The 16,238-nt window shown below is 42.9% G+C and overlaps 1 protein-coding gene across 3 annotated transcripts in view; it reads right to left on the reverse strand.

Annotated features, from left to right (window-relative positions):
* The window catches only part of furinb (furin (paired basic amino acid cleaving enzyme) b), a 248,012-nt gene extending 234,256 nt beyond the window's left edge, over positions 1-13,756 (reverse strand). For 2 of the 3 annotated variants that reach the window (XM_071416550.1, XM_071416548.1), the window contains exon 1: positions 12,923-13,756. The gene's annotated coding sequence lies outside the window, so the exon portion shown is untranslated. The remainder of the gene's footprint in view (positions 1-12,922) is intronic. The other variant, XM_071416549.1, reaches the window with a different exon arrangement.
* Positions 13,757-16,238: the final 2,482 nt, after the last annotated feature.

A 16,238-nucleotide genomic window follows, 5' to 3' on the forward strand; every position in this document is an offset into this window, starting at 1 on the left:
CACGTGCCAAGACCAGAGAGGGCACATTTGCTATTTAACGTATCAGTTTTTGTGACAAAATGGGCGGTAGAGTTGAAAATGCGATGGAAACACATTGGACTTTAGATTTTTATTTAGTACATGAAAACTTAACACACAAAATATTTTTTTTGTGCACTATGTCATAACTTACAGATTTTTATCTGTAACATGTCTGTTTGGTGGAAACACACCCCTGTTGGAAAAGGTGCATATTTTCTTATTGCTGATTTTAGAATAATTGCATGAAAATCTGCTCGCCAATTGGATGGAAACCTAGCTAATGATACACATTTATTTATACCATGGCACAAATAGAATTTTGCCATTCAATGTATTATCTGGGTGAATATTTTAGCTACAGTTTGTAAACGGCCTATATGCAACTACAATGCAGCATATTGCATATCTGCCCACACAAAAAGTCTAGCACTAATGATGGAGTTGTTTTAGGAGTAGGATGATGCTGTTTTGCTCAAAGACTCAGTGAAGCAGATAGTTCCTTATCAGCCCTCTCTTTAAATACAGTAGCTTTGCATGACCCTGCCCCCCCATTTTCCCTGCTGACTTGAGTTACAGTTACTCCTATAATACATTTACATTTTAGTCATTTAGCAGGCACTCTTATCCAGAGCGACTTACAGTTATAGACTGATAGCTACTTACAGCTAAAGGGATTCTCCGGTACTGGCCCACATGGAGGAAAATGTAGGGAAAATGGCGCAGCGCAGCTTCCAGAAAAACAGTTGCTTTCAAACTAGGGATTTTGTGGCGAATTGAATAGCACAATAATTATGCTCATAGATTATGCATGTATGAGCTACACATTGACACATCCAGCCCAAAGCGGGAGGTTTAAAAAATAATTAGAAGTTGGCAAAGTTCTGGAGCACGTCTTTAACACCCTCTGGTCCCTAGATGAGCACCACCCAATTCAACCCCCTACAGCCCTCACCCATTTTGGCACTGATCTGAAACAGGTGGATATGTGGAAGCAGAAATATGGAAAAACCCAGTCAAGGTGAAATACAGTAATTACATTGCTTAAACCGATCCATTCCTCTCAGATCTACTGGAGAACGTTAGGTAGCCGAAGCTATTGGTTGATGTTGAATTCAGCAGCATTACACTACTGAGAAGTGGAGGAGCTTAGCACATGTTTGAGCAATACCACACGTTGAATGTATATTCATTACTGTTTTAATGTGATCATAAAGTAGTTGGGCAGCAGCCATCTCACTGGCGGTAATTCTGCGTATCAGCAGTTGTAAACGACACAAACCTCTCTTTCTCTCTGTGCTATCAGACTGAAAAGTGCTAAGGATTGATCAGTAGGCCTTTACAAGGCAGGTAGGTCGATTTTGTAAAACAATACATGAGAGAGGTGACAAAGTAATGCAGGAATACACTACAGTTTCTCCTGTTGTTCAGGATGAGTAGCCAAGGCTGTATGAAACGTTTTCTCCCGATAGAGATTGGCAGGATTCTCAGGAGCCTAAACACCCACCCAGTGCTTTAGCCAACTCTTTTGTAGTAACAATGTAATTACTCTAGTCACAACATGGTGTATGTATGTGTGTGTGTGTGTGTGTGTGTGTGTGTGTGTGTGTGTGTGTGTGTGTGTGTGTGTGTGTGTGTGTGTGTGTGTGTGTGTGTGTGTGTGTGTGTGTGTGTGTGTGTGTGTGTGTGTGTGTGTCCACCCAGCTCTGGTCGACTCAATCTTAGAAAGACTTATATTCAAGGAGTTTCTACTGCACCGCAGAGTAGTGAAGCAGAGCATACCACCACACATCCTCTTTAGAGACACACTATGCTCATGGAGTGGAACAATGATCATCACAGCAGTGGACAGCACACAAACACCCTAACTGCAAGCATACAGTCAGACACGCACATGCACACACAAACACCCTAACTGCAAGCATACAGTCAGACACGCACATGCACACACAATCAACCTAACTGCAAGCATACAGTCAGACACGCACATGCACACACACACACCTGGCTGGAGGTCACCACACGGCAGGCAGTGACCTCGGCTCTCTTCATCAGTGTGTGGACCTGCTGTGTAAAGGTGAGTCAATGAGGCTGCCGTGACTAGGTACCACTCAGAAAGAGGGGGATAACTTCACACCACACACACAAAAACACACACACAGTGGTGAGGTGCAAGCGTACAAAATGAGGCAACTAACAATCTCTCTCTCTCCATCCTCTCTCATTTAGTCTACTACAGTGTTGAACAAAAGCCTCAGTTGAGATTAAAACAGCCCTTCCATTAGATAGCTTGACTCCAGACTGAACCTCAACTGTCCAAATTAGATATAGGTTCTCATAACTGGACTGAAATGAGAAGAGGCTGAAAAGAGTGAGGCAAGCAGGCCAATGAAATTACAATGCTGAATATCACTATCAATGTTTGTTGAAACTTCTGTATACTAATGACAGACCTGCAAGTCTGGCTCCCAGAAATAAGGTGATAAGGGTAAAAATAACAATTTGTTCATTTCTTCTCGTACCTCAATGAGGATGCTATCCTAGCAGAGAAAGTAGACTAGACCTGAAGGCACTCCAGTTCTGCTTAAAAGGAACATTCACTGCTTCCTTCTTTGAATTAGGCTGTAAGTTTATTGTTTGTTTCCTAAGAAACACTTCATAACTGACTATCAAAAAGGAAGACACAGCTTCCGTACATCCTGTAGTAATAAGAAAAACACAGGGAGCAAGCATTTCAATATTCACCAGGGCTCTTAGTTGGAGCTCCCAACTTTAAAAGTATTTAGGACCAGAAAAAGATATTCAATAAAATTGATTTGGCTTACATATAGCCTACATTAGGCCAATATTAGTCTGATTAATCAGGTTGAAATACACAATTCATTGTAATATACAGCCTGAGAAATTTGTGTGCAAAATTTCAAAGTGTTCCTTACAAGCCAGAATGTTGAGTAAAATTACATTTAAATTTGCTCTACTGGTTGTCTGTGCGATTTGTGCACATGACAAACACTTGCACAATATGGCCGAGCATAACAGAACCACAGACTGAACAGCAAAAACTTCCAGCTGATTGCAAGGAAACGTGCTTTGGTTACATTCGGCTATTGTTTATATATTGTACATCACGTGCAATGAATCAAGAGATAAAAAAATATAAGCGACAGAACCTACCGGCGCCTCAAAAAGTGGGGTAAACAACACTTTCCTGTGGATACCCTATCCCCACCTCCTACTGTCAAAAGGACCAACAGCATGTACAACCAGTAAAGTAACCTAAAATTAGAGGTCTTCACAGATCCACCTATACCCGAATACTGAGACCCAATCCGGGACCTGAGTAGATCCGGTTCCAGAATTTTAAATAATATCACGGGTCTGGGTCGGCTCAGATATGATTGTCACGGGTCTCGGGCATGTGCAATTTTAACTGACTTGTCCGGAAGGGCCAGTACAGATCCGAACGCGACTTCTGCAGTAGAAGTCGCGTGCTCTCCCTCCCTCCTCCCTGCTCCCCATGTCACTTACTCACAGCACTGTCCATAACCCGCCTGCTAGAGTGGCACCTCTCTCCTTCCTCTCGCGCCTTATCAGCTCCGGTTAATAAAGTAGCTTAAAAAATGCTTTTTCTGCTGTTTCCCTCACTCGGATCGGACTGGGTCTGTTTGGAAAGGGTCTCTATATTATTTTATTTTTATTTAGGCATATCGGATCTGGGTGGGAAAGCCCCAGGCCCATATCGGAAAGGGTCCAACATTTTGGACCTGTGAAGACCTCTACCTCAAATATCATTTCATTCGGCATTCTGGCTTGTAGAGACTCCTGCGTCTTTTTAACAGCGATTTCTTTCAGACCGATATCCATGGAGTAACCATCGTAACAGTCTGATGTTTAGGCAAGGCCAATATCTGAATCCTACTTTTAAAATACCTCTCCTGGAGTAGCTATCCAGGAGCCCCTTTCCTTTCTTCCAATGCCATCTTAAAACATACTGGTCAAGTCACCAGGTTGTTAGCTAGCTAATGTCGGAAACCCAGAAGAAAATGTTATTAAGAGTCATAACTTTTGAAAGCCTAATCAGACTTGCTCATGCTCATGGTCTTACAAGTGACGTGCAAAGGGAAGTTAACGTTTACAGATTGAAAAATACTTCGCGTGTGTATTGATTACTCTTTTAATGTGATCATAGAGTAGTTGGGCAGCAGCCATCTCAATGGCGGTAATTCTGCGTAATAACAGTTGTAAATGACACCAACCTCTCTTTCTCTCTGTGCTACCAGCCCGAAAAGTGTGAAGCATTGATCAGTAGGACAGGTAGGCTGATTTTGTAAAATGATACAAGCGAGTAGCAATAAACAATCTCCTGTTGATGAGAATGAGTAGCCTAAAGTCAGAAGTTTACATATACTCAATTTGTATTTGGTAGCATTGCCTTTAAATTGTTTAACTTGGGTCAAACATTTTGGGTAGCCTTCCACAAGCTTCCCACAATAAGTGAATTTTGGCCCATTCCTCCTGACAGAGCTGGTGTAACTGAGTCAGGTGTGTAGGCTTCCTTGCTCGCACACGCTTTTTCAGTTCTGCCCACAAATTTTCTATAGGATTGAGGTCAGGGCTTTGTGATGGCCACTCCAATACCTTGACTTTGTTGTTCGTACGCCATTTGCGACCAAGCTTTAATCTTCTGACTGATGTCTTGAGATGTTGCTTCAATATATCCACATAATTTTCCTCCCTCATGATGCCATCTATGTGTGAAGTGCACCAGTCCCTCCTGCAGCAAAGCACCCCAACAACATGATGCTGCCACCAGCGTGCTTCACGGTTGGGATGGTGTTCTTCGGCTTGCAAGCCTCCCACTTTTTACTCCAAATATAACAATGGTCATTATGGCCAAACAGTTCTATTTTTGTTTCATCAGACCAGAGGACATTTCTCCAAAAAGTACGATCTTTGTCCCCATGTGCAGTTGCAAACCGTAGTCTGTCTTTTTTTTATGGCGGTTTTGGAGCAATGTCTTCTTCCTTATTGAGCGGCCTTTCAGGTTATGTCGATATAGGACTCGTTTTACTGTGGATATAGATACTTTTGTACCTGTTTCCTCCAGCATCTTCACAAGGTCCTTTGCTGTTGTTCTGGGATTGATTTGCACTTTTTGCACCAAAGTACATTCATCTCTAGGAGACAGAAAGCATCTCCTTCCTGAGCGGTATGACGGCTGCGTGGTCCCATGGTGTTTATAATTGCAAACTATTTTTGTACAGATGAACGTGTTACCTTCAGGCGTTTGGAAATTGCACCCAAGGATGAACCAGACTTGGGGAGGTCTATAGTTTTCTGAGGTCTTGGCTGATTTCTTTTGATTTTCTCATGATGGCAAGCAAAGAGGCACTGCATTTGATGGTAGTCCATGAAATACATCCACAGGTACACCTCCAATTGACTCAAATGATGTCAATTAGCCTATCAGAAGCTTCTAAAGCCATGACATAATTTTCTGGAATTTTCCAAGCTGTTTAAAGGCACAGTCAAGTTAGTGTATGTAAACTTCTGACCCACTGGAATTGTGATAGATTATTTCACTTATAATTCACTCTGTCTGTAAACAATTGTTGGAAAAATTACTTGTGTCATGCACAAAGCAGATGTCCTAACCGACTTGCCAAAACTATAGTTTGTTACCAAGACATCCACCCAGCTCTGGACGACTTAATCTTAGAAAGGCTTATATTCAAGGAGTTTCTACTAGTGCTGAGCGATTAACCAACATTTTATTTATGTTATTAAAGAACTAATTGGCCGACGTTGGTTAAATTACCTGAAACCCATTTAGTTTCTCTTCAGAGAAATCAAATCATTCTCTAGAGATCTGAGAAATAAAGTGAATAACTATGTGGGACGATGGGCTAAAGGGAGTTGTAGTTTTCATTAAGCAAATATTCAACCTAGTTCAGCGCAGAAACATGGTAAATAACCACATTGACCATAATCCATTGCACCAGCTTTTTCTGGCTCATTGACGAATCAGAGAGGAAGAGGCAAAGCGAGAGGTTTCACTCTCGCCAAAAGCTTTCCAAAATAAGCCCAATGCATTTATATAGGTTTATTTTGGACCTAAGCGTGTCTTCCCGCCTTTGGGACAACGACTCCCATTGTTAGGGCATAGACATGAGCATATCGTAATTGTATACAGATCTCTGGACGGATACACTTTTATGGCTGCTTCGGAACGAGTCACAAACCCCCCCCATCAAAAAAGCTGACTAGCATAGCCTAGCCTAAAGCCACAGGGATATCATATAATAAAATGTTCATGAAATCACAAGTCCAAGACACCAAATGAAAGATACACATCTTGTGAATCCAGCCATCATTTCTGATTTTTAAAATGTTTTACAGGGAAGACACAATATGTATTTCTATTAGCTAACCACCATAGCAAAAGACACAACTTTTTTTTCTCCACCATTTTTTTCCTGCATAGGTAGCTATCACAAATTCGACCAAATAAAGATATAAATAGTCACTAACCAAGAAACAACTTCATCAGATGACAGTCTGATAACATATTTATTGTATAGCATATGTTTTGTTCGAAAAATGTGCATATTTCAGGTATAAATCATAGTTTTACATTGCAGCCACCATCACAACTCTCACCAAAGCAACTAGAATAACTACAGAGAGCAACGTGAATTACCTAAATACTCATCATAAAACATTTATGAAAAATACACAGCATACAGCAAATGAAAGACAAAGATCTTGTGAATCCAGCCAATATTTCAGATTCTTTAAGTGTTTTACAGCGAAAACACAATTTAGCATTATATTAGCTTACTACAATAGCCAACCACACAACAGCATTGATTCAAGCCAACAGTAGCGATAACGAATAAACCAGCAAGATATATACATTTTTTCACTAACCTTCTCAAACTTCTTCAGATGACAGTCCTATAACATCATATTACACAATACATATATTGTTTGTTCGAAAATGTGCATATTTAGCGGCACAAATCGTGGTTATACAATGAGAATAGTAGCCAAGCTGCCAACAAAATGTCGGGAGAAATCTTGGGAGAGGCACCTAATCTAATCAATAACTAATCATAAACTTGACAAAAAAATACAGGTTGGACAGCAAATGAAAGATACATTAGTTCTTAATGCAACCGCTGTGTTAGATTTTTTAAATTAACGTTACTACGACATACAGCGTGCGTTAAAGCGAGACCGCACCGAAATTAATGGCGGAATAGTAGTTTTACATTTTTCAACAGAACAACGAATTAACATCATAAATAGTTCTTACTTTTTGATGAGCTTCCATCAGAATCTTGTGCAAGTGGTCCTTTGTCCAGAATCATCGTTGCTCGGTTGTAGATTGTCTTCTTCAACTTAGGAATTAGCAGCAAACATTAGCTATGTGGCCCAGACGTGCCCAACTCTTCATAACGCAGCACAAAGAAATATCCGAAAATCGCAATATACTGATATAAACTGATATAACTCGGTTTAAAATAACTACATTATGATGTCTTTAACACCTATATTGAATAAAATCAGAGCCGGATATATCTAAGGCCTATAACGAGAGCTTTTCAGAATGCCATCCTGAGGTCCTCCTTTGCGCCATGACGAACGTTGAAAAGAGTGCACCCCCGGTTCCATGAGCCTTTATATGGCCTCAGATCTGCCTAGCAACACCATTCCAATTCTCACTGCTTACTGACATCTAGGGGAAATCGTATGCAGTGCATATCGACTCATAGATCACATGCAATTTAATAAACTGACCCTGGAACAGAGCATCGATTTCAGATTTCTCACTTCCTGACAGGAAGTTAGCTGCAACTTGAGTTCTGTTTTACTCACAGATATAATTCAAACGGTTTTAGAAACTAGAGAGTGTTTTCTTTCCAATAGTAATAATAATATGCATATTGTACGAGCAAGAATTGAGTACGAGGCAGTTTAATTTGGGAACAAATTTTTACAAAGTCGAAATGGCGCCCCCCTATTGACAAGAATTAAGTTGGACACACACAGACCGCATACACCGCATGAGAGAGGACATCCACAGGGACAGATGCAGTTCATAAAAGTATACCTTATTTACTTTGAATAACTACTAACATTATTTTGTCAGACAGCTCTGCAACATACTTAGGCAGGCTAGCTAAATAGGATGACTAAGACAGTACGGTGAGCATAAAACGTTATATGGCCTGACTGGCTGACTGCTACTGCCTGAGCTGAGAAGAGACAAATAAGTCATCAAATAAAAACTAAGAAATATACACAACTGAAATGTTTTATTATTTCATAGTAATTTCCTATTTTTTTAAATTGATATCCACCAAACGAGGACCTGACAGAGACAATGGAATATCTTCAATGTTTTGGCAATTGAATGTTCACTATTTTTGACTTTTGAATTAAAAAGCTCTAAAATCATTGTAACGTCCTTATTTCTTAAAACATTTCATGTACAAAAAAATTATCAAATGATTTGCTTTATAATTATACCGAAACCGAAACAACCTCAAAAAGCACCAATTGCTCAGCACGAGTTTCTACTGAACTGCAGAGGAGTGAAGCAGAGCATACCACCACACATCTTCTCTAGAGACACACAATGCCCAGAGAGTGGAACAATGATTTGATTTGATTTGATCATCACAGCAGTGGGAAGCACACAAACACCCTAACTGCAAGCATACAGTCAGACACGCACATGCACACACACACACCTGAATAGAGGCCACCGCACGGCAGGCAGTGACCTCGGCTCTCTTCATCAGTGTGTGGACCTGCTGAGTAAAGGTGAGTCACTGAGACTGCGTAACTAGGTAAAACTCAATCTACTCTCTCTCTCTGAGCTCAGCTCACACTGTACAGAGGAGCAAACTGAAAAGGAAGGAATAATGCAGCAACTCTTCAAGGACAACGGTAGTGAACTCCCCCCCCCCCCAAATGATTTGTTTTAAACCCACAGAAAAGCATTTTTTAAGTGAACTTTCTTTGTCCTTGAAAAGCTGCTGAATTTCCCACTATTTTTCGGTCCCACTTAGCTCATGACTAGCTCTACTTAGGAATGCACAAAGATAGAATGAATGCTGCCACCAGCCCATAGTACTGTATGGTGCATTAATCCACTGACACAGCCTGGGTCAATGCATTCCTCTAGATAATTGTATGTCAGCCTCTTACCATTCATTATATCACCTTATGAGTGACTTTATACCTCCTTATTACAGATGAACGAAACATCTAGGCACTCCCTATAGATCTGTGTCATCTAAATAAAGGCCATTTCCAAGTGAGTGTCATGTCAATAGGATTCAGGTCACTCTAGAAACTGTCCGGTCGATGTGTTCAACAGTTACACCACGAGTTCAGCCAGTCAGTCAACAAAACAAGAGCTCCTGAATATTGGACATGATGAGCAGCCAAAACATCTACTTTAAAAAGTGAAAATTGTGTCATGGAGAGTTAATCCTATTGGGAAAGCTCTGCGTATGTACAACTCTTGCACACTTCACTTTGGTGTTGCATGCTACAATAATGTATGACCTTGTTTTTACCCTGCTGAGATTCCTGTGGAATGAATGATCAGATATACAATAACCAGAAGAGGGATTAGCTGGGTCACAGAAATTCCGTTTTAGAAGAAAACCTGACACTCTTTATAATTCTGTCAATCAAGACTGTATTTGTTTCTTTGATATTTGTAAGGGCTGTCGCTCTCCTCATCCTCGGACGAGGAGAGGAGAGAAGGATCAGTGGACCAATACGCAGCATTAGGGAAATAAGCCATCTCTTTATTTGAAACGATGGCAACACGAAAACAAACACTTACAAAATTACAAAACAAGAAAACGACGTAGACGAAACCTGAACATGAATTAAACTAACTAAACGTAGAACTCACGGACAGGAACAGACTACATCAACACGAACGAACAGCCAAACAGTCCCGTATGGTACATACATTGACGACACAGGAGACAATCACCCACAAACAAACAGTGAGAACACCCTACCTAAATATGACTCTTAATTAGAGGAGAACGCAAAACACCTGCCTCTAATTAAGAGCCATACCAGGCAACCACAACCAACATAGAAACAGATAACATAGACTGCCCACCCAAAACACATGCCCTGACCTAAACACATACAAAAACAACATAAAACAGGTCAGGACCGTTACAGAACCCCCCCCTCAAGGTGCGAACGCCGGGCGCACCAGCACAAAGTCCAGGGGAGGGTCCGGGTGGGCAGTTGACCACGGTGGTGGCTCCGGCTCTGGACGCTGTCCCCACACCACCATAGTCACTCCCCGCTTCTGTCTTCCCCTCCCAATGACCACCCTAAAACTAACTTCCCCTAAATGAACGGCCAGCACCGGGAGAAGGGGCAGCACCGGGACAAGGGGCAGCACCGGGACAAGGGGCAGCACCGGGACAAGGGGCAGCACCGGGACAAGGGGCAGCACCGGGACAAGGGGCAGCACCGGGACAAGGGGCAGCACCGGGACAAGGGGCAGCACCGGGACAAGGGGCAGCACCGGGATAAGGAGCAGCACCGGGATAAGGAGCAGCACCGGGACAAGGGGCAGGTCCCGGCTGAGGGACTCTGGCAGATCCCGGCTGAGGGACTCTGGCAGATCCCGGCTGAGGGACTCTGGCAGATCCTGGCTGAGGGACTCTGGCAGATCCTGGCTGAGGGACTCTGGCAGATCCTGGCTGAGGGACTCTGGCAGATCCTGGCTGAGGGACTCTGGCAGGTCCTGGCTGAGGGACTCTGGCAGGTCCTGGCTGAGGGACTCTGGCAGGTCCTGGCTGAGGGACTCTGGCAGGTCCTGGCTGAGGGACTCTGGCAGGTCCTGGCTGAGGGACTCTGGCAGGTCCTGGCTGGACGGCTCTGGCAGGTCCTGGCTGGACGGCTCTGGCAGGTCCTGGCTGGACGGCTCTGGCAGGTCCTGGCTGGACGGCTCTGGCAGGTCCTGGCTGGACGGCTCTGGCAGGTCCTGGCTGGACGGCTCTGGCAGGTCCTGGCTGGACGGCTCTGGCAGGTCCTGGCTGGACGGCTCTGGCAGGTCATAGCAGGACGGCTCTGGCAGGTCATAGCAGGACGGCTCTGGCAGGTCATAGCAGGACGGCTCTGGCAGGTCATGGCAGGACGGCTCTGGCAGGTCATGGCAGGACGGCTCTGGCTGGTCATGGCAGGACGGCTCTGGCTGGTCATGGCAGGACGGCTCTGGCTGGTCATGGCAGGACGGCTCTGGCTGGTCATGGCAGGACGGCTCTGTAGGGAGGAGAAGGAGAGACAGCCTGGTGCGTGGTCTAGGCACTGGCTGCGCTGGAGAGGAGGAAACAGCTGGAGAGAGAACCCGGAGAGACAGCCTGGTACGGGGGGCTGCCACCGGAGGACTGGTACATGGAGGTGGCACCGGGTATACCGGACCGTGAAGGAGGACACGTGCTCTTGAGCACCGAGCCTCCCCAACCTTACCAGGTTGAATGGTCCCCGTAGCCCTGCCAGTGCGGCGAGGTGGAATAGCCCGCACTGGGCTATGCAGGCGAACCGGGGACACCACCTGCAAGGCTGGTGCCATGTACGCCGGCCCGAGGAGACGTACTGGAGACCAGATACGTTGGGCCGGCTTCATGGCACTCGGCTCGATGCCCAACTTAGCCCTCCCAGTGCGGCAAGGTGGAATAGCCCGCACTGGGCTAAGCACGCGTACTGGGGACACCGTGCGCTTTACCGCATAACACGGTGTCTTACCAGTACGACGCCTTCTACCTCCACGGTAAGCACGGGGAGTTGGCTCGGGTATCCTACCCGGCTTTGCCACACTCCTCGTGTGCCCCCCCCCAAGAAATTTTTGGGTCTGACTCACGGGCTCCCAACCGCGTCGCCGCGCTGCCTCCTCATACCAGCGCCTCTCAGCCTTCGCTGCTTCCAACTCCTCCTTGGGACGGCGATATTCCCCTGGCTGAGCCCAAGGTCCTCTACCGTCCAGGATCTCCTCCCAAGTCCAGGAGTCCTTATTGCTCTGTTGAGCACTCCCTTGCCGCTTGGTCCTAGCGTGGTGGGTGATTCTGTAAGGGCTGTCGCTCTCCTCATCCTCGGACGAGGAGAGGAGAGAAGGATCAGTGGACCAATACGCAGCATTAGGGAAATAAGCCATCTCTTTATTTGAAACGATGGCAACACGAAAACAAACACTTACAAAATTACAAAACAAGAAAACGACGTAGACGAAACCTGAACATGAATTAAACTAACTAAACGTAGAACTCACGGACAGGAACAGACTACATCAACACGAACGAACAGCCAAACAGTCCCGTATGGTACATACATTGACGACACAGGAGACAATCACCCACAAACAAACAGTGAGAACACCCTACCTAAATATGACTCTTAATTAGAGGAGAACGCAAAACACCTGCCTCTAATTAAGAGCCATACCAGGCAACCACAACCAACATAGAAACAGATAACATAGACTGCCCACCCAAAACACATGCCCTGACCTAAACACATACAAAAACAACATAGAACAGGTCAGGACCGTTACAATATTCATCTAAATCCAGACCAGTAGTATTATGTCAGCTCATCTGTAAATCCTGATCTTGATATCAATGACATAGGATACAGAAAACGCCTATAACATAGTAATAAGACAGCAATACAAGTGCAAATCAGATGTACAATACAAAACTGATTCAGGCATTTATACAAAGGAACATTTATAAAAAGAAGGAACAAATAAATACACTAACACACACGCACAATCAACTATGTTGAAGGCAAGTAAATGTATCACACACTACAGACAAATAAATCAATATTTGACATTATGCCAAGATCTTACCAAGAGCTATTTCTTTGATGGGGACGTGCACTCAATCAGCAAGCGTTATAGGGCTGACTTCATGTCATCAAATAAAACATAGGCGCATCAGTCAGCTGGTCCTGTGTAGCTATAGCACCAATGTTCCCCCGAACTCCGAGCTCCAAATTGGTAAGTGAAGTAGCTATCTAGTATCGACAGTTCTGTCAGACACTGGAATAAAAAGCAGAGAATGCGCTCTTGCCTTGTAGTTCATATTACCATATATGCTTACCTGGTTAATTCGTTCCCTCCCACCCCGCTACTACGGGATACCTCTCCAACCTCTTTCCTCAAAGAACAAAACAATACACGTTGGCTATGACATTTGAACCAATCTGTCGGATGAAATGTCCACGTCATGTCTCAGCTGCCCGGTTGACAGCTCTCTCCTCCCGCGGCGTTGCTCAGGAACTCTGTGGAGTTACGTGTGTGACATACTCAGACACCACTCAAGGTCCCCCCGTGTACCTTGGTACTGCAATATTGTCACTGCCACTCTGCTACGCTTTGTTCGTAATAGACTTTCCTCGTCTTAATCGTTGTCTCGAACGAGTAGTACTTCAAAACCCAGTTGTTTTTCTATGTAGCTAGCTAGGGCGTTCAAAACAGTTCTATGACATGCATACTGCTCTACTCGAACACACTAATATATTCAAAGCATGTTCTAAAATTATCAAAAGGTTATACATATACACAAAAGGTTACACAGAAACGGATATATTTGTCCACTTTGCTACCTATAATAAAATAGCAAAAACCCCAGAAAGTAGCTACGTCCACACTCCACTATTTTCATTGTTATATCTGTGCAGGGTTGCCAGGCAAGCTGACATTTCTAAAACAATGACTGTTAAAACCTGCCCTAAAGGCCTGAAAACTAGCCAAAAAACGTTTTCAAAGCAAGAGAGATGTTGCCATGTGTGTGAAAATAAACCTTTTTCCCATAACGTTATCGAGACATTTAAGAAGGAATATCGTAGTAACCTGTAATGACGTTCGAAGCTAAATTCGGTTTTCCTCAAAATAATAATTATTGCCAGCTATGACACGGTGCAATAAAATAATTTGAATATGTTGCAAGAGAAAAGATAATTTTCCCTTATTAAACTCACGAGACAATTTTCCATCAATGGATGTAAATGTAACTCGTTTGACTGCTATTATTAAGCATTAAGGCTCAAGGGTTTATGGTATTTGGCCAATATACCATAGCTAAGGGCTGTTTTTAAGCATGATGCAACGGCAAGTCTTGGACACAGCCAACGATTTCAACTATATATCCCATTTCAATATTATATTTCAAACAATCTTTTTTTAAATTAATTTAAAACAACTTTTGATAACCGTTTGTCCCTGAATGTCCTTTTAAAGACTGCTGGGATGTAAAATCTTGCATTATTCAAATAATATTTAGTGTAATTGTACATAATGGATTGTATGGAAAAGAAACAGCAAAGAAAGAAAAAGGTGAGTTAAAAAGAGGGGGGGGGCAGTTACCCCGATACTTAAAAAAAAAAATCCCTTTTTGAAAAATAACATTTCATGAAATAAGAAAAAAAGTGTAAACTCTAGCCATTTATTTCCCTTTATAGTTTATTTGCCTAAGCATGACCTTCATTCACATACCACATTTTTTTCCGAAACATCGCTTTTTTGTGTCAGCAATTAGACATTGTTCTTAGGGGGGTTAGTTACCCCCTAGTACCCTATAATTGTAAATAAATCCATTTTGCACATGTGTAAAACTATAGATAAATCCAACAGGAGAGTTTGAGTGGTGAACGTTGGACAGAGGATCTCGAAATCTCTGAGCAAGAAACACTTGGAGGAACTTGAAAAAATTAATGTTAGGCTATTTTCTGGCAATTGTGTTATTATGTGCCAGATGATAAGACTACAAACCGGCCATTTGCGAGATTGACTTGTCATTTCAATAGGCATAGGCTACAGACTAAAATCTGGGTTTATGATTGTAATTACATTTTGCCATGGTTTGCTTAGATAGCCGCTGATAGGCCTACTGTCACGTTCGTCATAATGATGAGACCAAGGTGCAGCGTGAGTAGAGTTCCACATCATTTTAATAAAGTGAAACTTACCTAACAAAACAACAAACAACCAAACCAAACGTGATGCTACTGATGTGCAACTATACATAGACAAGATCCCACAACACAAATGAGGAAACCTAAATATGATTCCCAATCAGAGACAACGATAAACAGCTGTCTCTGATTGGGAACCATATCAGGCCAACATAGACATACAAAAAACCCTAGACATACAAAAACCATAGACATACAAAAACTAGAGTACCCACCCTAGTCACACCCTGACCTAACCAAAATATATAGAAAAACAGAAATATCTAAGGTCAGGGCGTGACACCTACATCTCATTTCAGATAGTCTACAGTAGCCTAGACAAGATGTAGGCAAGATGTAAACTAAACGATTTAGCAGCGTGCTTAGTTAAAATGAACAGACTCATTAATTCAACATTAATAGGGAGGTGATTTAGAGGTAAGAAATGCTTGTGTTTCCCAATAGCCTGCTGTAATAAGCTACGAAGGATAGGGTCATCATTTCAATCACTGAATTAAATATTAATAATATGTACAGTACCAGTCAAAAGTTTGGACACACCTACTCATTCCAGGGTTTTTCTTTATTTCTACGATTTTCTACATTGTAGAATAACAGTGAAGACATCAAAACTATGAAATAACGAGCTTCATGAGGTAGTCACCTGGAATGCATTTCAATTAACAGGTGTGCCTTGTTAAAAGTTAATTTGTGGAATTTGTTTCCTTCTTGATGCGTTTGAGCCAATCAGTTGTGTTGTAACAAGGTAGGGGTGGTATACAGAAGATAGCCCTATTTGGTAAAAGACTAAGTCCATATTATGGCAAGAACAGCTCAAATAAGCAAAGAGAAACAACAGTCCATCATTACTTTAAGACATGAAGGTCAGTCAATTCGGAAGATTCAGAACATTTCTTCAAGTGCAGTCGCAAAAACCATCAAGCACTTTGATGAAACTGGCTCTCATGAGGACCGTCACAGGAATGGAAGACCCAGAGTTACGTCTGCTGCAGAGGATAAGTTCATTAGAGTTAACTGCACCTCAGATTGCAGCCCAAATAAATGCTTCACAGAGTTCAAGTAACAGACACATCTCAACATCAACTGTTCAGAGGAGACTGCGTGAATCAGGCCTTCATGGTCGAATTGCTGCGAAGAAACCACTACTAAAGGACACCAATAATAAGAAGAGACTTGCTTGGAAAAACTAG

This window comes from Salvelinus alpinus, chromosome 9 (genome assembly GCF_045679555.1).
Source record: "Salvelinus alpinus chromosome 9, SLU_Salpinus.1, whole genome shotgun sequence".
In the NCBI taxonomy this organism is placed as follows: domain Eukaryota; kingdom Metazoa; phylum Chordata; class Actinopteri; order Salmoniformes; family Salmonidae; genus Salvelinus; species Salvelinus alpinus.